The 24,320-nt window shown below is 35.3% G+C and overlaps 6 non-coding genes across 6 annotated transcripts; 3 read left to right on the top strand and 3 right to left on the bottom strand.

Moving 5' to 3' along the window:
* Nucleotides 1-989: 989 nt before the first annotated feature.
* On the bottom strand, nt 990-1,060 carry Trnag-gcc (transfer RNA glycine (anticodon GCC)). The gene has a single exon. It is a non-coding gene; the product is annotated as a tRNA-Gly (tRNA).
* A 1,432-nt stretch (nt 1,061-2,492) lies between these two features.
* Trnap-ugg (transfer RNA proline (anticodon UGG)) lies at nt 2,493-2,564 on the top strand. The gene has a single exon. It is a non-coding gene; the product is annotated as a tRNA-Pro (tRNA).
* Nucleotides 2,565-9,104: 6,540 nt separating this feature from the next.
* Trnag-gcc (transfer RNA glycine (anticodon GCC)) lies at nt 9,105-9,175 on the bottom strand. Its single transcript has one exon. It is a non-coding gene; the product is annotated as a tRNA-Gly (tRNA).
* Nucleotides 9,176-10,608: 1,433 nt separating this feature from the next.
* On the top strand, nt 10,609-10,680 carry Trnap-ugg (transfer RNA proline (anticodon UGG)). The gene has a single exon. It is a non-coding gene; the product is annotated as a tRNA-Pro (tRNA).
* Nucleotides 10,681-17,207: 6,527 nt separating this feature from the next.
* Nucleotides 17,208-17,278, bottom strand: Trnag-gcc (transfer RNA glycine (anticodon GCC)). Its single transcript has one exon. It is a non-coding gene; the product is annotated as a tRNA-Gly (tRNA).
* Nucleotides 17,279-18,710: 1,432 nt separating this feature from the next.
* Nucleotides 18,711-18,782, top strand: Trnap-ugg (transfer RNA proline (anticodon UGG)). Its single transcript has one exon. It is a non-coding gene; the product is annotated as a tRNA-Pro (tRNA).
* Nucleotides 18,783-24,320: the final 5,538 nt, after the last annotated feature.

Genomic DNA, 24,320 nt, shown 5'->3' on the forward strand with positions numbered 1-24,320 from the left:
CTTTTTAAAAAAAATGATTGTATGTTGTTTACACATATATGTATGTTTGCGTGCGTGCATGTTTGCGCATGAGGATATAGTTTATCTTTCAAACGGTGTAATTGTAGATATAACAGTATGTCGTACATTTATTCTTAATGACGTTGTAGAGTTTTGAAATTGCAGGCTGATTATAGTTCTATTTGTTGTCCTCTGAAATGTAATGAAACCCATGACAGGTTGATCATCTAAACATTTACATCTCCAATGATGACTTTCCCACATATGACATTGTGCAGGCATAAACTTTGAACTCTTGTGTGATAACGAACGAGAGAGAGAGAGAGAAAGAGAGAGAGAGAGAGAGTGCGAGGGAGAGAGAGAGAGGGAGAGAGAGAGGTCAATGATCGTTTGATACAGTAATCTGTAAATAACACAAAAACATTGTGAATAGGAACTTAGTATCATTCCTTTCAGTCTGGATTTGAAATCAGTTCAATGAAATTCGAGTCAAAGTTGGCTGGAGAAGGTCAAACGTGAAACGAGGTTTACAGACAGACATAAATGTTGAAATAAATTGAAGACATCTCTAAAAGAGTATTCTAGTGTCATAAAGTAAATGATAATAACACGTTCAGTACACTGAAATGTTCTTGTGTTAAAATAATTAAGGGCGATAGGCATCGTCATCCGGATTTAAAGATTAACCTCTGACTGAAAAATGAAGGTTATTACGCTCTTCCTACAGTTCCAATTAGAAACTCCTTATAGACAAGATAAGGATCTGTCCCACTGTAATGGAAAGCTGTTTTGCACCAACATCCATGTTTTTTTCCGGGAAGCGAGGGACACTCAGTGTGAGACATCCAAGCTTCTGATTCAAGGACTGTTCCGATTTCAGTTGTGGAGTTGGCATAAAACACAAAAGTGAGCGAAAATTAGACTAGGGCAAAAAGAGTTATTACAAATATTGGATTATGCAAACATTCTAAAACTATATAAAAAAAATTTGCATCGGCCGGGAATCGAACCCGGGCCGCCCGCGTGGCAGGCGAGCATTCTACCACTGAACCACCGATGCACATTATTCCCTTGCTTCGTAAGGGCCTATCTCCCCACCGTGTCTTTACCTTAACTGCCTAATGTCATTTACATGTCTGTGTCATCTAATTCAGTAGGCGTTGATTTATTGATTGACTGCCTATGGGGTTACAATGCATGCTGTTAGAATAAACCGACACAACACATCTCTTTATTTGATTCTGAAACGGCGTAGATTACTTGGATTGAAGCACTTTCTAAATTGGAGACAGCCACATGATTTCTCACTTGCTAGTCTCTTCAAAGGTCTTGTCTGCTTGAATTTCATCTCACATCTATCCACAAGATGCATTTTAGTAGAAAACGGTATTCGTTTTCAAGGAGGTTGTAAATAGAACAAAGTCTATCCGGAATTGGTTTTTAAGCAAAATATTGATGGACGAATTCATAATATTTGTACAGATTTCCTATCATATCTTTAACGAAAGATGAATGTGCTGCTTAGAGAGAACCTAAAACGAACCTTGCCTAATCCGCCTACTGGAATTATCTTTTTTGTTGTTGTGAAAATCAACTGTCAAATTAATGGTATGACCGTCGACTAGAATGGCAAATTTGGCTTCCATCGACATACATCAGCATGCATTCATCTTCATGCATAATGCAAGTGTCAAACGGGGACGCCGGCGAATGGAGAATGCTGTTTGATCAACGGATTGTCCAAGGGTCTATCGGCAGCAATTAATATTATGTAGATCTGAAACTCTTGATTATTATCAACAGTAAAATTCAGATGAGTTGGATTTCATTTAGAAGCATGCAAATAAATATCATTTTAATTCTAAATATGTCTTCGTCATCGGAAATCGACTTTATCTTAAAGCATGTTAGTCTAAACAAAGTCAACTAATTACTTTTCATGTGTTACCCACAACAACAATCAGCTTGATTGCATAGTTTCGGTCTTGAATTTAGAGAACCAGTCTGTGTATACAACAATGAATAATGTCATCCATAAATTACATATATTACAAAACACCCTCTTCAGAGAAAACTAAGAGAGAAAAAGAAAACACTTTATAGGAACATTAAGTTCCTTCCTATCATCTGGTCTTAAATGATGCAAAGATTATTAAAATTCATTAAATTTAGTTTGATCATGGGTCATTTGCGACAGTTTTTTCTCCTTGGAAGAAGGACTTATATGTGTATGTCTCATAGATTTGGGAGATTAGCTTTGAAGCAAACTGAATAGTAAATGATATCAAAAGACTGATATTTCGAAACAATACTATTTGTGCATGAAATGTACACAAGGAAATGAAATATGTACGTTTCATCTATGATATAATCTTTTCATGTGCAAGGATCTGAGTAACAGCAGCGCACTGATATCAAGCTGTCGATAAGGTAGCGGCTCGTATGCAGGACAAATATAAAGGCGGATAATGGCACGATTATTTCCCATGTGAGGCTCGTTGGTCTAGGGGTATGATTCTCGCTTTGGGTGCGAGAGGTCCCGGGTTCAAATCCCGGACGAGCCCACCATTTTGGAAATCAAAGTTAATACTCATTTTGTAGTATCCTGGTAAATGGTTGAAGCAATCTCTCGGGACAGCCATGAGTGAAATATTTCATTTTCAATTATTCGTGTAAATGCAATACTTTTGACGGATTCATTTCGGAAACGCTGGTGAATTGTCATTTCTCCAAAACTTGAAATAGGTTTTCATATAGTTAGTCAAGTACAATTAATTGGAAGTTAACTTCCCAGAACCCCATTTACAACTTCAGCTTCAGAGGATGTACTGAAATTCTTGAACAAATATAACTACTGTATGGACCAGTGGATTAGCATAGTTTTTCATTGCACTCTTATCTTCCTCTGAACAAAATTAACCTCCACACCCATACAGAAAAAGTTTGTTTTAGACATCCTTATCAAAATGTATGCTAATAATTATTTAACTTCTGCCAGTTTTGATTGCATAGTTTCATTCTTGAATTTAGAGAACCAGTTTATGTATACAAGAAAGACTAATCTTAACCACAATTACATATGTCAGAAAACACCATCGTCAGAGAAAACTAAGAGAAATAAAAAACACTTTATAGTGACACTAAGTTCCTTCTTATCCTATGCAATAATGATTAAAATTCATTAAAATCAGTTTTTCCTTTGGTCATTTGCGACAGCTTTTTTTGTCCTTGGAGGAAGGACTTATATTTGGGTCATTATCTTCATTATTTGGACATAATGTCGACAAGTAACTGGAGAAGAAAGCCTGGCGATGAATGTAAAAACAAAAGTAATTTGAAGTTATTCTGTCTTCTTGTTCTGAAGCAAATTGAATAGTTTAATGATGACGAAAGACTAAGATTTTGAAACTTTACTAGTTGTGTATGAAATGTACTCATTCTCAAAAAGGAGCATGCCCATCAAGATATATAGACGGAATAAAGCTATCGGTCAATCGATAGATTGATATATAGATATATATTTCATCATTCCAACGAAGGAAGATACCCATCAAGAGAATCAAAATACTTGAACAGGCAATACAATAGACATATAGGCAGACAAACAGGCAGACAGGTTTACAATGGATTGAGATTGAAGCAGACATACAGTTATACATAGAGACAGACAGATAGATGCGAATGAATCTATGTACCATAATGGTCCCGCAGAATGTTCATTAAAAGTAAATAAATTAAATGCCTTTTGGTTTCCTCTGCATTCTCTTTATACAGTTTAAACAATACATCACATAAAACATGGTTTACGCATCATATGAACTATATTTTTAACTTTACAATTTTGATTTTGTTTTAACGTTAATTGCTAGGTCTGAATTAATTAGAAACATTCACCACTTACTACCATTCGATTTACACTTTTAAAAACCAGGCTTGTCGATACTCGGAAGACTGGATCTCGCCCAAAATGCTCCTTATATTTTCATTTCCTTTGTAAGCTCTATTCAAAGTGTAACTTTGAAACGCATCAGGAAATTGTTGTTGCAAATCACACAAATATTCACACAAATATTCTCTTGCAAACTTTGATTCATATGCTGAACATCGATTGAAACTAACAAATAACGTAATTGTTATCTTTTGTTGTGTAAGGTTGTAAGGAATGGAAAGAAGAAAAAATAAGAACGTCGATTAAAACCAGCAAAGAACATGTGTGCGTCTGCGTGTGTGTGTGTGTGTGTGTGTGTGTGATTTGGATTTTTAACGTAGCTTTAATAATCTATCAGTCATATCGCTACGATGTCCGCAGTGCGACAGATTATAGTTATGTCTAGTACTGGGGCATCATGCCGCAGACATGTAGCATGATGTCCAACCCAGTCATATTATCCTGACACCAGGCGGACCAGTCCTAACACTAACCTCTTAATGCTGAGCGTGAAGCGAGGCAGCTGTTAGTAGCATTTTGTAAGTCTTTGGTATGACTCGACCGGGGATCAGCAAAGAACGTAATTGGTAGGTTGTGATTTTTCTTGTTGAGAATCTTTATTCTTCTTAAAACATCAAGTCTCAGTTTACCCACTTTCTTGATTTTCTAACCTATTTCACGAAAAGCAACAAGCAAACGTCATTAAATGTTGTTGATTGTTACAAATCGTGTGGGAGATATGTATTGGGAATTTGACAATGCTCCTGAACGTACGACTTATTGGAAAAGTATTTTACGTAACAATTGATGAATCTCCTTTAAAACTATTCTAGTGTCCAGATTATGTTTTAAAGAAAGTATATGATACTAATTTAAGATGATGCGCCAAAGCATATTCACGCCTGAATTTTCAATCAAGTGTTCGGTTCATTAGAAAGCGAAACCATACAAAAGGCATATGGTCAATTAAGTGTTTTATCGTTGCAGTTCAAAGATGAACAAGTAAGTCAAATTAGGAAAACTTTGATGTTCAAAAAAATTCACATTTACTCTGCGAATGTATGTCTGTCCATATAATCAGTAAGAATTAAGAATAAAATGTCTTCAGTTAGTTCGCTCTAAAATTGTAAGACATTTTCATGAAACTTGGTCTGTCCTTATTTCAAAATCAACAAATTTCATTTTACTCCCGTTCTCTTATTGTGTGTGTCTGAAGGTGATAAATACTGACTACCACTTGATCAATATCATAAGTAGGTAACATCTTCGGCTAGAGAGTTTATTCTGTTTCTCGGATTTTCAAATGCAACTGTTTCTGCTATAACTATGCATCACCACGGCTCCTGTTCATTCACTGGCTTTGTATGTAACTGCACGTGTTACATTTCCAATAAGTACCATGTTTCCGTTCTTTTAAATGTTTTGAACGCAACTGATCGTGCAAAAATTGTGATAATCACCATGTCCTGGAAGAAGTCTTCTGCTCTTGATGAGGAGTATAATGCAGTGTATGGCTTCAGACACCATGTGCGGCCAGTGATTTCCTCCCTTTAAAGGTTTCAATTGAAATAAATAGTCGCATAATTGCGATTCGAATTCAATTGAATATATTATAATTTTCTTCCTAAGTTATGCTTTCGGTGAAAATAATATCGGTGTTTTCTCGTTGTGTATGTGACATATGTTGGGAAGTTATATTTGTAGTTGTAGATGGCTAGATGATCAACCTGTCTTGCATTTCTTTACCTTTCAGAGATCAATCTTCAGGACTTCAATCAGCCTCAGCTTTCAAAAGTTGACAACCCTATTAAGAATAAATATGCTTGATAAAGTTATATTTACAATTATACGGTGCAACATTTTGGAATTGTTATCTTCACAGAGCTGTAACAACAATAAGTCATCTTGCAGATGCGGAACGTCGATTGAAACCAAAAAAGAACATAATTGTTAGTTTTAATTTGTAAGCTTGTAAAGAATGTAAGAAAGAAAAAAAGAAGATCGACTTTAACCAACAAAGAACGTACTTGTTACATTTGTTTTGCAAGCTTTTAAGGAATGTAAAAGAAAAAAAGAACGTGGACTGAAACCAACATAGATCGTAATTGTTATTTTTTGTTTTGTAAAGTTGTATGGAATATAAAGGAGAAAAACTAAGAACGTCGAATATAACTAACAAAAAACGAAATTGTTAGTTTTGTTTTGTTGAGAATATTTATTCTTCTTAAAACTTCAGGTCTCTGTTTAACCACTTGCTTGATTTTTCAACTTATTTCTCGAAATACATCGAACAAGCGTCATTAAATCTTGTTGATGTTGCAAAATCGTGTGGGAAATATGTGTTTGGAATTAACAATGCTCCTGAACCCATGCCTTACAGGAAAGGTATTTAACGTAACAATTGATGAATCTCCTTTAAATATATCCTAATGTCCCGATTATTCCCGTTTGCAAGTTTATTCTGTTGTATAATGTCAAATTTAGGAAATCTACTCCTTATTCCATTTCTTTTTCGTTTTAATTTTAATTGATGAATGTTGGTTGTTTTATCCAGTCAGGAAACTATTTTTCCTCCACATGGGTCCAAACGAGGAAACTATCCTCAATACACCTAACGTACAAAAATGGTAATTTATGGCCGTTGCACACTTTTCTTTCTCCAAGTATACAGTTTTAAGAGGCTGTAAGTTTGGTCAGTTTTTTCCAGGAAATCATTTGTATCTTTAAAATATGGATAGTGTTTCTGCGCCAAAGTGTTTCGATTAAAATAAATCCGCTCGGCAACACGCTCAGTCTGTCTTGAACAATCTGAAACAATGTGCCACTTGTCCGAACTTCGCTTGGCATAGTCCAGTTCTAGACCCGTTTGTGACTTTTCGGATAAATATAACAATACCTTGGTATTGAATTCGGAATACAGCAGTCGAATTCCCTTGTGTTCAGAAATCTACCTAAACATACTTTACCAAGACTTCGTCTGATTTCCATTTACTATTCAAAAATATCGTCTGACTTCCATGTTTTCGGCAAGTTTCCGTCTGACTTTTATTTACCTTTTCAAGATTCAATCCGAGTCACATTTCTGTCTCACTTCAAACTGGGTTTGTAATAGGCTGATAATATTGCAAAATCATTTCATTGTAGCTCTAATTCCAAAATGTACTGATGAAAGACATTGGTGGCATTACCTTTACTAGACTTCTTGATTGCCAGAGAACTGTTTTAGCATTAATTTTGCAACTCCCTATTTTATGATTTACTCAGGTTTGAGTTCTGGATAGAAACATCAGGTGTGCTTTTGTTTCGATAGACAGAAATGCATTTCTGCACATTCTCAGGCATACAGTTCTATGAATGCTATGGCATGCAGTTTAATACATCCTCAATGACAAAATAATTGCTTTTGATTTTGGATTCACGGGGCATCTATCAAACGAGGGACATTCTGTGTGAGAAACCCCATCTCCTGATGGAAGACTTTAAGTTGTGGCGTTGGCATACAAAACATAAGTGAGCGACAATTAGGTTACAGCGAGAAACGCTAGTACAATTTAGGACCATGCACACATTCTGAACGTAAAAGTACCCTTTCATCGACTTGCAATCAAATGAAGGCCGCCAGCGTCTGTATATATATGGCTCTTAGATCTTTCTACAAGACACATGCAAGTAGAGAAATGGTGTTCATTTCTAAGGAGGTTGTGAATCAAATAAAATCCCTCCTGAATTAGTTTGTAAGCAAGACATTAATGGACGCAATTCGCACTATTGGTACAGTTTTCCTATCCTAAAGTTTGGTGTATTGCTTAGATAAAACCTGCAATCAAATTTGCCTAATGCATCTACTGCAAATATATTTGTTTCGTTTACTATAATATTCAACGCTGGCAGCAAGATCATGTATAATACTAAAGGTTTAGTAAAGAACATGCCAAATATCTGGTACACCAGGATTTCCTGAGGAAAAACTAATGATCTGAGCTCAAATCCAAATAAAGATGTTTTCATACAAAATTAATAATCTTACTTTATAATCTACAACCATATACACAATAAGCCTTCAATATGTTATTGATAAAAAAGACATTATTCAGATAGGCCCAATCTCCTACCCGCAATTAAGGAGAAACTTCAATCACACAGTAGAAATACAGTATAGATAACAGTTTGCCTTTTTAAAAAAAATGATTGTATGTTGTTTACACATATATGTATGTTTGCGTGCGTGCATGTTTGCGCATGAGGATATAGTTTATCTTTCAAACGGTGTAATTGTAGATATAACAGTATGTCGTACATTTATTCTTAATGACGTTGTGGAGTTTTGAAATTGCAGGCTGATTATAGTTCTATTTGTTGTCCTCTGAAATGTAATGAAACCCATGACAGGTTGATCATCTAAACATTTACATCTCCAATGATGACTTTCCTACATATGACATTGTGCAGGCATAAACTTTGAACTCTTGTGTGATAACGAACGAGAGAGAGAGAGAGAGAGAGAGAGAGAGAGAGAGAGAGAGTGCGAGTGAGAGAGAGGGAGAGAGAGAGAGGGAGAGAGAGAGGTCAATGATCGTTTGATACAGTAATCTGTAAATAACACAAAAACATTGTGAATGGGAACTTAGTATCATTCCTTTCAGTCTGGATTTGAAATCAGTTCAATGAAATTCGAGTCAAAGTTGGCTGGAGAAGGTCAAACGTGAAACGAGGTTTACAGACAGACATAAATGTTGAAATAAATTGAAGACATCTCTAAAAGAGTATTCTAGTGTCATAAAGTAAATGATAATAACACGTTCAGTACACTGAAATGTTCTTGTGTTAAAATAATTAAGGGCGATAGGCATCGTCATCCGGATTTAAAGATTAACCTCTGACTGAAAAATGAAGGTTATTACGCTCTTCCTACAGTTCCAATTAGAAACTCCTTATAGACAAGATAAGGATCTGTCCCACTGTAATGGAAAGCTGTTTTGCACCAACATCCATGTTTTTTTCCGGGAAGCGAGGGACACTCAGTGTGAGACATCCAAGCTTCTGATTCAAGGACTGTTCCGATTTCAGTTGTGGAGTTGGCATAAAACACAAAAGTGAGCGAAAATTAGACTAGGGCAAAAAGAGTTATTACAAATATTGGATTATGCAAACATTCTAAAACTATATAAAAAAAATTTGCATCGGCCGGGAATCGAACCCGGGCCGCCCGCGTGGCAGGCGAGCATTCTACCACTGAACCACCGATGCACATTATTCCCTTGCTTCGTAAGGGCCTATCTCCCCACCGTGTCTTTACCTTAACTGCCTAATGTCATTTACATGTCTGTGTCATCTAATTCAGTAGGCGTTGATTTATTGATTGACTGCCTATGGGGTTACAATGCATGCTGTTAGAATAAACCGACACAACACATCTCTTTATTTGATTCTGAAACGGCGTAGATTACTTGGATTGAAGCACTTTCTAAATTGGAGACAGCCACATGATTTCTCACTTGCTAGTCTCTTCAAAGGTCTTGTCTGCTTGAATTTCATCTCACATCTATCCACAAGATGCATTTTAGTAGAAAACGGTATTCGTTTTCAAGGAGGTTGTAAATAGAACAAAGTCTATCCGGAATTGGTTTTTAAGCAAAATATTGATGGACGAATTCATAATATTTGTACAGATTTCCTATCATATCTTTAACGAAAGATGAATGTGCTGCTTAGAGAGAACCTAAAACGAACCTTGCCTAATCCACCTACTGGAATTATCTTTTTTGTTGTTGTGAAAATCAACTGTCAAATTAATGGTATGACCGTCGACTAGAATGGCAAATTTGGCTTCCATCGACATACATCAGCATGCATTCATCTTTATGCATAATGCAAGTGTCAAACGGGGACGCCGGCGAATGGAGAATGCTGTTTGATCAACGAATTGTCCAAGGGTCTATCGGCAGCAATTAATATTATGTAGATCTGAAACTCTTGATTATTATCAACAGTAAAATTCAGATGAGTTGGATTTCATTTAGAAGCATGCAAATAAAATATCATTTTAATTCTAAATATGTCTTCGTCATCGGAAATCGACTTTATCTTAAAGCATGTTAGTCTAAACAAAGTCAACTAATTACTTTTCATTTGTTACCCACAACAACAATCAGCTTGATTGCATAGTTTCGGTCTTGAATTTAGAGAACCAGTCTGTGTATACAACAATGAATAATGTCATCCATAAATTACATATATTACAAAACACCCTCTTCAGAGAAAACTAAGAGAGAAAAAGAAAACACTTTATAAGAACATTAAGTTCCTTCCTATCATCTGGTCTTAAATGATGCAAAGATTATTAAAATTCATTAAATTTAGTTTGATCATGGGTCATTTGCGACAGTTTTTTCTCCTTGGAAGAAGGACTTATATGTGTATGTCTCATAGATTTGGGAGATTAGCTTTGAAGCAAACTGTATAGTAAATGATATCAAAAGACTGATATTTCGAAACAATACTATTTGTGCATGAAATGTACACAAGGAAATGAAATATGTACGTTTCATCTATGATATAATCTTTTCATGTGCAAGGATCTGAGTAACAGCAGCGCACTGATATCAAGCTGTCGATAAGGTAGCGGCTCGTATGCAGGACAAATATAAAGGCGGATAATGGCACGATTATTTCCCATGTGAGGCTCGTTGGTCTAGGGGTATGATTCTCGCTTTGGGTGCGAGAGGTCCCGGGTTCAAATCCCGGACGAGCCCACCATTTTGGAAATGAAAGTTAATACTCATTTTGTAGTATCCTGGTAAATGGTTGAAGCAATCTCTCGGGACAGCCATGAGTGAAATATTTCATTTTCAATTATTCGTGTAAATGCAATACTTTTGACGGATTCATTTCGGAAACGCTGGTGAATTGTCATTTCTCCAAAACTTGAAATAGGTTTTCATATAGTTAGTCAAGTACAATTAATTGGAAGTTAACTTCCCAGAACCCCATTTACGACTTCAGCTTCAGAGGATGTACTGAAATTCTTGAACAAATATAACTACTGTATGGACCAGTGGATTAGCATAGTTTTTCATTGCACTCTTATCTTCCTCTGAACAAAATTAACCTCCACACCCATACAGAAAAAGTTTGTTTTAGACATCCTTATCAAAATGTATGCTAATAATTATTTAACTTCTGCCAGTTTTGATTGCATAGTTTCATTCTTGAATTTAGAGAACCAGTTTATGTATACAAGAAAGACTAATCTTAACCACAATTACATATGTCAGAAAACACCATCGTCAGAGAAAACTAAGAGAAATAAAAAACACTTTATAGTGACACTAAGTTCCTTCTTATCCTATGCAATAATGATTAAAATTCATTAAAATCAGTTTTTCCTTTGGTCATTTGCGACAGTTTTTTTTTTGTCCTTGGAGGAAGGACTTATATTTGGGTCATTATCTTCATTATTTGGACATAATGTCGACAAGTAACTGGAGAAGAAAGCCTGGCGATGAATGTAAAAACAAAAGTAATTTGAAGTTATTCTGTCTTCTTGTTCTGAAGCAAATTGAATAGTTTAATGATGACGAAAGACTAAGATTTTGAAACTTTACTAGTTGTGTATGAAATGTACTCATTCTCAAAAAGGAGCATGCCCATCAAGATATATAGACGGAATAAAGCTATCGGTCAATCGATAGATTGATATATAGATATATATTTCATCATTCCAACGATGGAAAATACCCATCAAGAGAATCAAAATACTTGAACAGGCAATACAATAGACATATAGGCAGACAAACAGGCAGACAGGTTTACAATGGATTGAGATTGAAGCAGACATACAGTTATACATAGAGACAGACAGATAGATGCGAATGAATCTATGTACCATAATGGTCCCGCAGAATGTTCATTAAAAGTAAATAAATTAAATGCCTTTTGGTTTCCTCTGCATTCTCTTTATACAGTTTAAACAATACATCACATAAAACATGGTTTACGCATCATATGAACTATATTTTTAACTTTACAATTTTGATTTTGTTTTAACGTTAATTGCTAGGTCTGAATTAATTAGAAACATTCACCACTTACTACCATTCGATTTACACTTTTAAAAACCAGGCTTGTCGATACTCGGAAGACTGGATCTCGCCCAAAATGCTCCTTATATTTTCATTTCCTTTGTAAGCTCTATTCAAAGTGTAACTTTGAAACGCATCAGGAAATTGTTGTTGCAAATCACACAAATATTCACACAAATATTCTCTTGCAAACTTTGATTCATATGCTGAACATCGATTGAAACTAACAAATAACGTAATTGTTATCTTTTGTTGTGTAAGGTTGTAAGGAATGGAAAGAAGAAAAAATAAGAACGTCGATTAAAACCAGCAAAGAACATGTGTGCGTCTGCGTGTGTGTGTGTGTGTGTGTGTGTGTGATTTGGATTTTTAACGTAGCTTTAATAATCTATCAGTCATATCGCTACGATGTCCGCAGTGCGACAGATTATAGTTATGTCTAGTACTGGGGCATCATGCCGCAGACATGTAGCATGATGTCCAACCCAGTCATATTATCCTGACACCAGGCGGACCAGTCCTAACACTAACCTCTTAATGCTGAGCGTGAAGCGAGGCAGCTGTTAGTAGCATTTTGTAAGTCTTTGGTATGACTCGACCGGGGATCAGCAAAGAACGTAATTGGTAGGTTGTGATTTTTCTTGTTGAGAATCTTTATTATTCTTAAAACATCAAGTCTCAGTTTACCCACTTTCTTGATTTTCTAACCTATTTCACGAAAAGCAACAAGCAAACGTCATTAAATGTTGTTGATTGTTACAAATCGTGTGGGAGATATGTATTGGGAATTTGACAATGCTCCTGAACGTACGACTTATTGGAAAAGTATTTTACGTAACAATTGATGAATCTCCTTTAAAACTATTCTAGTGTCCAGATTATGTTTTAAAGAAAGTATATGATACTAATTTAAGATGATGCGCCAAAGCATATTCACGCCTGAATTTTCAATCAAGTGTTCGGTTCATTAGAAAGCGAAACCATACAAAAGGCATATGGTCAATTAAGTGTTTTATCGTTGCAGTTCAAAGATGAACAAGTAAGTCAAATTAGGAAAACTTTGATGTTCAAAAAAATTCACATTTACTCTGCGAATGTATGTCTGTCCATATAATCAGTAAGAATTAAGAATAAAATGTCTTCAGTTAGTTCGCTCTAAAATTGTAAGACATTTTCATGAAACTTGGTCTGTCCTTATTTCAAAATCAACAAATTTCATTTTACTCCCGTTCTCTTATTGTGTGTGTCTGAAGGTGATAAATACTGACTACCACTTGATCAATATCATAAGTAGGTAACATCTTCGGCTAGAGAGTTTATTCTGTTTCTCGGATTTTCAAATGCAACTGTTTCTGCTATAACTATGCATCACCACGGCTCCTGTTCATTCACTGGCTTTGTATGTAACTGCACGTGTTACATTTCCAATAAGTACCATGTTTCCGTTCTTTTAAATGTTTTGAACGCAACTGATCGTGCAAAAATTGTGATAATCACCATGTCCTGGAAGAAATCTTCTGCTCTTGATGAGGAGTATAATGCAGTGTATGGCTTCAGACACCATGTGCGGCCAGTGATTTCCTCCCTTTAAAGGTTTCAATTGAAATAAATAGTCGCATAATTGCGATTCGAATTCAATTGAATATATTATAATTTTCTTCCTAAATTATGCTTTCGGTGAAAATAATATCGGTGTTTTCTCGTTGTGTATGTGACATATGTTGGGAAGTTATATTTGTAGTTGTAGATGGCTAGATGATCAACCTGTCTTGCATTTCTTTACCTTTCAGAGATCAATCTTCAGGACTTCAATCAGCCTCAGCTTTCAAAAGTTGACAACCCTATTAAGAATAAATATGCTTGATAAAGTTATATTTACAATTATACGGTGCAACATTTTGGAATTGTTATCTTCACAGAGCTGTAACAACAATAAGTCATCTTGCAGATGCGGAACGTCGATTGAAACCAAAAAAGAACATAATTGTTAGTTTTAATTTGTAAGCTTGTAAAGAATGTAAGAAAGAAAAAAAGAAGATCGACTTTAACCAACAAAGAACGTACTTGTTACATTTGTTTTGCAAGCTTTTAAGGAATGTAAAAGAAAAAAAGAACGTGGACTGAAACCAACATAGATCGTAATTGTTATTTTTTGTTTTGTAAAGTTGTATGGAATATAAAGGAGAAAAACTAAGAACGTCGAATATAACTAACAAAAAACGAAATTGTTAGTTTTGTTTTGTTGAGAATATTTATTCTTCTTAAAACTTCAGGTCTCTGTTTAACCACTTGCTTGATTTTTCAACTTATTTCTCGAAATACATCGAACAAGCGTCATTAAATCTTGTTGATGTTGCAAAATCGTGTGGGAAATATGTGTTTGGAATTAACAATGCTCCTGAACCCATGCTTTACAGGAAAGGTATTTAACGTAACAATTGATGAATCTCCTTTAAATATATCCTAATGTCCCGATTATTCCCGTTTGCAAGTTTATTCTGTTGTATAATGTCAAATTTAGGAAATCTACTCCTTATTCCATTTCTTTTTCGTTTTAATTTTAATTGATGAATGTTGGTTGTTTTATCCAGTCAGGAAACTATTTTTCCTCCACATGGGTCCAAACGAGGAAACTATCCTCAATACACCTAACGTACAAAAATGGTAATTTATGGCCGTTGCACACTTTTCTTTCTCCAAGTATACAGTTTTAAGAGGCTGTAAGTTTGGTCAGTTTTTTCCAGGAAATAATTTGTATCTTTAAAATATGGATAGTGTTTCTGCGCCAAAGTGTTTCGATTAAAATAAATCCGCTCGGCAACACGCTCAGTCTGTCTTGAACAATCTGAAACAATGTGCCACTTGTCCGAACTTCGCTTGGCATAGTCCAGTTCTAGACCCGTTTGTGACTTTTCGGATAAATATAACAATACCTTGGTATTGAATTCGGAATACAGCAGTCGAATTCCCTTGTGTTCAGAAATCTACCTAAACATACTTTACCAAGACTTCGTCTGATTTCCATTTACTATTCAAAAATATCGTCTGACTTCCATGTTTTCGGCAAGTTTCCGTCTGACTTTTATTTACCTTTTCAAGATTCAATCCGAGTCACATTTCTGTCTCACTTCAAACTGGGTTTGTAATAGGCTGATAATATTGCAAAATCATTTCATTGTAGCTCTAATTCCAAAATGTACTGATGAAAGACATTGGTGGCATTACTTTTACTAGACTTCTTGATTGCCAGAGAACTGTTTTAGCATTAATTTTGCAACTCCCTATTTTATGATTTACTCAGGTTTGAGTTCTGGATAGAAACATCAGGTGTGCTTTTGTTTCGATAGACAGAAATGCATTTCTGCACATTCTCAGGCATACAGTTCTATGAATGCTATGGCATGCAGTTTAATACATCCTCAATGACAAAATAATTGCTTTTGATTTTGGATTCACGGGGCATCTATCAAACGAGGGACATTCTGTGTGAGAAACCCCATCTCCTGATGGAAGACTTTAAGTTGTGGCGTTGGCATACAAAACATAAGTGAGCGACAATTAGGTTACAGCGAGAAACGCTAGTACAATTTAGGACCATGCACACATTCTGAACGTAAAAGTACCCTTTCATCGACTTGCAATCAAATGAAGGCCGCCAGCGTCTGTATATATATGGCTCTTAGATCTTTCTACAAGACACATGCAAGTAGAGAAATGGTGTTCATTTCTAAGGAGGTTGTGAATCAAATAAAAGCCCTCCTGAATTAGTTTGTAAGCAAGACATTAATGGACGCAATTCGCACTATTGGTACAGTTTTCCTATCCTAAAGTTTGGTGTATTGCTTAGATAAAACCTGCAATCAACTTTGCCTAATGCATCTACTGCAAATATATTTGTTTCGTTTACTATAATATTCAACGCTGGCAGCAAGATCATGTATAATACTAAAGGTTTAGTAAAGAACATGCCAAATATCTGGTACACCAGGATTTCCTGAGGAAAAACTAATGATCTGAGCTCAAATCCAAATAAAGATGTTTTCATACAAAATTAATAATCTTACTTTATAATCTACAACCATATACACAATAAGCCTTCAATATGTTATTGATAAAAAAGACATTATTCAGATAGGCCCAATCTCCTACCCGCAATTAAGGAGAAACTTCAATCACACAGTAGAAATACAGTATAGATAACAGTTTGCCTTTTTAAAAAAAATGATTGTATGTTGTTTACACATATATGTATGTTTGCGTGCGTGCATGTTTGCGCATGAGGATATAGTTTATCTTTCAAACGGTGTAATTGTAGATATAACAGTATGTCGTACATTTATTCTTAATGACGTTGTAGAGTTTTGAAATTGCAGGCTGATTATAGTTCTATTTGTTGTCCTCTGAAATGTAATGAAACCCATGACAGGTTGATCATCTAAACATTTACATCTCCAATGATGACTTTCCCACATATGACATTGTGCAGGCATAAACTTTGAACTCTTGTGTGATAACGAACGAGAGAGAGAGAGAGAAAGAGAGAGAGAGAGAGAGTGCGAGGGAGAGAGAGAGAGGGAGAGAGAGAGGTCAATGATCGTTTGATACAGTAATCTGTAAATAACACAAAAACATTGTGAATAGGAACTTAGTATCATTCCTTTCAGTCTGGATTTGAAATCAGTTCAATGAAATTCGAGTCAAAGTTGGCTGGAGAAGGTCAAACGTGAAACGAGGTTTACAGACAGACATAAATGTTGAAATAAATTGAAGACATCTCTAAAAGAGTATTCTAGTGTCATAAAGTAAATGATAATAACACGTTCAGTACACTGAAATGTTCTTGTGTTAAAATAATTAAGGGCGATAGGCATCGTCATCCGGATTTAAAGATTAACCTCTGACTGAAAAATGAACTTTATTACGCTCTTCCTACAGTTCCAATTAGAAACTCCTTATAGACAAGATAAGGATCTGTCCCACTGTAATGGAAAGCTGTTTTGCACCAACATCCATGTTTTTTTTCCGGGAAGCGAGGGACACTCAGTGTGAGACATCCAAGCTTCTGATTCAAGGACTGTTCCGATTTCAGTTGTGGAGTTGGCATAAAACACAAAAGTGAGCGAAAATTAGACTAGGGCAAAAAGAGTTATTACAAATATTGGATTATGCAAACATTCTAAAACTATATAAAAAAAATTTGCATCGGCCGGGAATCGAACCCGGGCCGCCCGCGTGGCAGGCGAGCATTCTACCACTGAACCACCGATGCACATTATTCCCTTGCTTCGTAAGGGCCTATCTCCCCACCGTGTCTTTACCTTAACTGCCTAATGTCATTTACATGTCTGTGTCATCTAATTCAGTAGGCGTTGATTTATTGATTGACTGCCTATGGGGTTACAATGCATGCTGTTAGAATAAACCGACACAACACATCTCTTTATTTGATTCTGAAACGGCGTAGATTACTTGGATTGAAGCCCTTTCTAAATTGGAGACAGCCACATGATTTCTCACTTGCTAGTCTCTTCAAAGGTCTTGTCTGCTTGAATTTCATCTCACATCTATCCACAAGATGCATTTTAGTAGAAAACGGTATTCGTTTTCAAGGAGGTTGTAAATAGAACAAAGTCTATCCGGAATTGGTTTTTAAGCAAAATATTGATGGACGAATTCATAATATTTGTACAGATTTCCTATCATATCTTTAACGAAAGATGAATGTGCTGCTTAGAGAGAACCTAAAACGAACCTTGCCTAATCCGCCTACTGGAATTATCTTTTTTGTTGTTGTGAAAATCAACTGTCAAATTAATGGTATGACCGTCGACTAGAATGGCAAATTTGGCTTCCATCGACATACATCAGCATGCATTCATCTTCATGCATAATGCAAGTGTCAAACGGGGACGCCGGCGAATGGAGAATGCTGTTTGATCAACGGATTGTCCAAGGGTCTATCGGCAGCAATTAATATTATGTAGATCTGAAACTCTTGATTATTATCAACAGTAAAATTCAGATGAGTTGGATTTCATTTAGAAGCATGCAAATAAATATCATTTTAATTCTAAATATGTCTTCGTCATCGGAAATCGACTTTATCTTAAAGCATGTTAGTCTAACCAAAGTCAACTAATTACTTTTCATGTGTTACCCACAACAACAATCAGCTTGATTGCATAGTTTCGGTCTTGAATTTAGAGAACCAGTCTGTGTATACAACAATGAATAATGTCATCCATAAATTACATATATTACAAAACACCCTCTTCAGAGAAAACTAAGAGAGAAAAAGAAAACACTTTATAGGAACATTAAGTTCCTTCCTATCATCTGGTCTTAAATGATGCAAAGATTATTAAAATTCATTAAATTTAGTTTGATCATGGGTCATTTGCGACAGTTTTTTCTCCTTGGAAGAAGGACTTATATGTGTATGTCTCATAGATTTGGGAGATTAGCTTTGAAGCAAACTGAATAGTAAATGATATCAAAAGACTGATATTTCGAAACAATACTATTTGTGCATGAAATGTACACAAGGAAATGAAATATGTACGTTTCATCTATGATATAATCTTTTCATGTGCAAGGATCTGAGTAACAGCAGCGCACTGATATCAAGCTGTCGATAAGGTAGCGGCTCGTATGCAGGACAAATATAAAGGCGGATAATGGCACGATTATTTCCCATGTGAGGCTCGTTGGTCTAGGGGTATGATTCTCGCTTTGGGTGCGAGAGGTCCCGGGTTCAAATCCCGGACGAGCCCACCATTTTGGAAATGAAAGTTAATACTCATTTTGTAGTATCCTGGTAAATGGTTGAAGCAATCTCTCGGGACAGCCATGAGTGAAATATTTCATTTTCAATTATTCGTGTAAATGCAATACTTTTGACGGATTCATTTCGGAAACGCTGGTGAATTGTCATTTCTCCAAAACTTGAAATAGGTTTTCATATAGTTAGTCAAGTACAATTAATTGGAAGTTAACTTCCCAGAACCCCATTTACAACTTCAGCTTCAGAGGATGTACTGAAATTCTTGAACAAATATAACTACTGTATGGACCAGTGGATTAGCATAGTTTTTCATTGCACTCCTATCTTCCTCTGAACAAAATTAACCTCCACACCCATACAGAAAAAGTTTGTTTTAGACATCCTTATCAAAATGTATGCTAATAATTATTTAACTTCTGCCAGTTTTGATTGCATAGTTTCATTCTTGAATTTAGAGAACCAGTTTATGTATACAAGAAAGACTAATCTTAACCACAATTACATATGTCAGAAAACACCATCGTCAGAGAAAACTAAGAGAAATAAAAAACACTTTATAGTGACACTAAGTTCCTTCTTATCCTATGCAATAATGATTAAAATTCATTAAAATCAGTTTTTCCTTTGGTCATTTGCGACAGCTTTTTTTGTCCTTGGAGGAAGGACTTATATTTGGGTCATTATCTTCATTATTTGGACATAATGTCGACAAGTAACTGGAGAAGAAAGCCTGGCGATGAATGTAAAAACAAAAGTAATTTGAAGTTATTCTGTCTTCTTGTTCTGAAGCAAATTGAATAGTTTAATGATGACGAAAGACTAAGATTTTGAAACTTTACTAGTTGTGTATGAAATGTACTCATTCTCAAAAAGGAGCATGCCCATCAAGATATATAGACGGAATAAAGCTATCGGTCAATCGATAGATTGATATATAGATATATATTTCATCATTCCAACGAAGGAAGATACCCATCAAGAGAATCAAAATACTTGAACAGGCAATACAATAGACATATAGGCAGACAAACAGGCAGACAGGTTTACAATGGATTGAGATTGAAGCAGACATACAGTTATACATAGAGACAGACAGATAGATGCGAATGAATCTATGTACCATAATGGTCCCGCAGAATGTTCATTAAAAGTAAATAAATTAAATGCCTTTTGGTTTCCTCTGCATTCTCTTTATACAGTTTAAACAATACATCACATAAAACATGGTTTACGCATCATATGAACTATATTTTTAACTTTACAATTTTGATTTTGTTTTAACGTTAATTGCTAGGTCTGAATTAATTAGAAACATTCACCACTTACTACCATTCGATTTACACTTTTAAAAACCAGGCTTGTCGATACTCGGAAGACTGGATCTCGCCCAAAATGCTCCTTATATTTTCATTTCCTTTGTAAGCTCTATTCAAAGTGTAACTTTGAAACGCATCAGGAAATTGTTGTTGCAAATCACACAAATATTCACACAAATATTCTCTTGCAAACTTTGATTCATATGCTGAACATCGATTGAAACTAACAAATAACGTAATTGTTATCTTTTGTTGTGTAAGGTTGTAAGGAATGGAAAGAAGAAAAAATAAGAACGTCGATTAAAACCAGCAAAGAACATGTGTGCGTCTGCGTGTGTGTGTGTGTGTGTGTGTGTGTGATTTGGATTTTTAACGTAGCTTTAATAATCTATCAGTCATATCGCTACGATGTCCGCAGTGCGACAGATTATAGTTATGTCTAGTACTGGGGCATCATGCCGCAGACATGTAGCATGATGTCCAACCCAGTCATATTATCCTGACACCAGGCGGACCAGTCCTAACACTAACCTCTTAATGCTGAGCGTGAAGCGAGGCAGCTGTTAGTAGCATTTTGTAAGTCTTTGGTATGACTCGACCGGGGATCAGCAAAGAACGTAATTGGTAGGTTGTGATTTTTCTTGTTGAGAATCTTTATTATTCTTAAAACATCAAGTCTCAGTTTACCCACTTTCTTGATTTTCTAACCTATTTCACGAAAAGCAACAAGCAAACGTCATTAAATGTTGTTGATTGTTACAAATCGTGTGGGAGATATGTATTGGGAATTTGACAATGCTCCTGAACGTACGACTTATTGGAAAAGTATTTTACGTAACAATTGATGAATCTCCTTTAAAACTATTCTAGTGTCCAGATTATGTTTTAAAGAAAGTATATGATACTAATTTAAGATGATGCGCCAAAGCATATTCACGCCTGAATTTTCAATCAAGTGTTCGGTTCATTAGAAAGCGAAACCATACAAAAGGCATATGGTCAATTAAGTGTTTTATCGTTGCAGTTCAAAGATGAACAAGTAAGTCAAATTAGGAAAACTTTGATGTTCAAAAAAATTCACATTTACTCTGCGAATGTATGTCTGTCCATATAATCAGTAAGAATTAAGAATAAAATGTCTTCAGTTAGTTCGCTCTAAAATTGTAAGACATTTTCATGAAACTTGGTCTGTCCTTATTTCAAAATCAACAAATTTCATTTTACTCCCGTTCTCTTATTGTGTGTGTCTGAAGGTGATAAATACTGACTACCACTTGATCAATATCATAAGTAGGTAACATCTTCGGCTAGAGAGTTTATTCTGTTTCTCGGATTTTCAAATGCAACTGTTTCTGCTATAACTATGCATCACCACGGCTCCTGTTCATTCACTGGCTTTGTATGTAACTGCACGTGTTACATTTCCAATAAGTACCATGTTTCCGTTCTTTTAAATGTTTTGAACGCAACTGATCGTGCAAAAATTGTGATAATCACCATGTCCTGGAAGAAGTCTTCTGCTCTTGATGAGGAGTATAATGCAGTGTATGGCTTCAGACACCATGTGCGGCCAGTGATTTCCTCCCTTTAAAGGTTTCAATTGAAATAAATAGTCGCATAATTGCGATTCGAATTCAATTGAATATATTATAATTTTCTTCCTAAGTTATGCTTTCGGTGAAAATAATATCGGTGTTTTCTCGTTGTGTATGTGACATATGTTGGGAAGTTATATTTGTAGTTGTAGATGGCTAGATGATCAACCTGTCTTGCATTTCTTTACCTTTCAGAGATCAATCTTCAGGACTTCAATCAGCCTCAGCTTTCAAAAGTTGACAACCCTATTAAGAATAAATATGCTTGATAAAGTTATATTTACAATTATACGGTGCAACATTTTGGAATTGTTATCTTCACAGAGCTGTAACAACAATAAGTCATCTTGCAGATGCGGAACGTCGATTGAAACCAAAAAAGAACATAATTGTTAGTTTTAATTTGTAAGCTTGTAAAGAATGTAAGAAAGAAAAAAAGAAGATCGACTTTAACCAACAAAGAACGTACTTGTTACATTTGTTTTGCAAGCTTTTAAGGAATGTAAAAGAAAAAAAGAACGTGGACTGAAACCAACATAGATCGTAATTGTTATTTTTTGTTTTGTAAAGTTGTATGGAATATAAAGGAGAAAAACTAAGAACGTCGAATATAACTAACAAAAAACGAAATTGTTAGTTTTGTTTTGTTGAGAATATTTATTCTTCTTAAAACTTCAGGTCTCTGTTTAACCACTTGCTTGATTTTTCAACTTATTTCTCGAAATACATCGAACAAGCGTCATTAAATCTTGTTGATGTTGCAAAATCGTGTGGGAAATATGTGTTTGGAATTAACAATGCTCCTGAACCCATGCCTTACAGGAAAGGTATTTAACGTAACAATTGATGAATCTCCTTTAAATATATCCTAATGTCCCGATTATTCCCGTTTGCAAGTTTATTCTGTTGTATAATGTCAAATTTAGGAAATCTACTCCTTATTCCATTTCTTTTTCGTTTTAATTTTAATTGATGAATGTTGGTTGTTTTATCCAGTCAGGAAACTATTTTTCCTCCACATGGGTCCAAACGAGGAAACTATCCTCAATACACCTAACGTACAAAAATGGTAATTTATGGCCGTTGCACACTTTTCTTTCTCCAAGTATACAGTTTTAAGAGGCTGTAAGTTTGGTCAGTTTTTTCCAGGAAATCATTTGTATCTTTAAAATATGGATAGTGTTTCTGCGCCAAAGTGTTTCGATTAAAATAAATCCGCTCGGCAACACGCTCAGTCTGTCTTGAACAATCTGAAACAATGTGCCACTTGTCCGAACTTCGCTTGGCATAGTCCAGTTCTAGACCCGTTTGTGACTTTTCGGATAAATATAACAATACCTTGGTATTGAATTCGGAATACAGCAGTCGAATTCCCTTGTGTTCAGAAATCTACCTAAACATACTTTACCAAGACTTCGTCTGATTTCCATTTACTATTCAAAAATATCGTCTGACTTCCATGTTTTCGGCAAGTTTCCGTCTGACTTTTATTTACCTTTTCAAGATTCAATCCGAGTCACATTTCTGTCTCACTTCAAACTGGGTTTGTAATAGGCTGATAATATTGCAAAATCATTTCGTTGTAGCTCTAATTCCAAAATGTACTGATGAAAGACATTGGTGGCATTACTTTTACTAGACTTCTTGATTGCCAGAGAACTGTTTTAGCATTAATTTTGCAACTCCCTATTTTATGATTTACTCAGGTTTGAGTTCTGGATAGAAACATCAGGTGTGCTTTTGTTTCGATAGACAGAAATGCATTTCTGCACATTCTCAGGCATACAGTTCTATGAATGCTATGGCATGCAGTTTAATACATCCTCAATGACAAAATAATTGCTTTTGATTTTGGATTCACGGGGCATCTATCAAACGAGGGACATTCTGTGTGAGAAACCCCATCTCCTGATGGAAGACTTTAAGTTGTGGCGTTGGCATACAAAACATAAGTGAGCGACAATTAGGTTACAGCGAAAAACGCTAGTACAATTTAGGACCATGCACACATTCTGAATGTAAAAGTATCCTTTCATCGACTTGGAATCAAATGAAGGCCGCCAGCGTCTGTATATATATGGCTCTTAGATCTTTCTACATGACACATGCAAGTAGAGAAATGGTGTTCATTTCTAAGGAGGTTGTGAATCAAATAAAATCCCTCCTGAATTAGTTTGTAAGCAAGACATTAATGGACGCAATTCGCACTATTGGTACAGTTTTCCTATCCTAAAGTTTGGTGTATTGCTTAGATAAAACCTGCAATCAACTTTGCCTAATGCATCTACTGCAAATATATTTGTTTCGTTTACTATAATATTCAACGCTGGCAGCAAGATCACGTATAATACTAAAGGTTTAGTAAACAACATGCCAAATATCTGGTACACCAGGATTTCCTGAGGAAAAACTAATGATCTGAGCTCAAATCCAAATAAAGATGTTTTCATACAAAATTAATAATCTTACTTTATAATCTACAACCATATACACAATAAGCCTTCAATATGTTATTGATAAAAAAGACATTATTCAGATAGGCCCAATCTCCTACCCGCAATTAAGGAGAAACTTCAATCACACAGTAGAAATACAGTATAGATAACAGTTTGCCTT

The sequence above is a fragment of the Sinohyriopsis cumingii genome, unplaced genomic scaffold, assembly GCF_028554795.1.
Source record: "Sinohyriopsis cumingii isolate HCF-2022 unplaced genomic scaffold, ASM2855479v2 utg003732l, whole genome shotgun sequence".
Taxonomy (NCBI): domain Eukaryota; kingdom Metazoa; phylum Mollusca; class Bivalvia; order Unionida; family Unionidae; genus Sinohyriopsis; species Sinohyriopsis cumingii.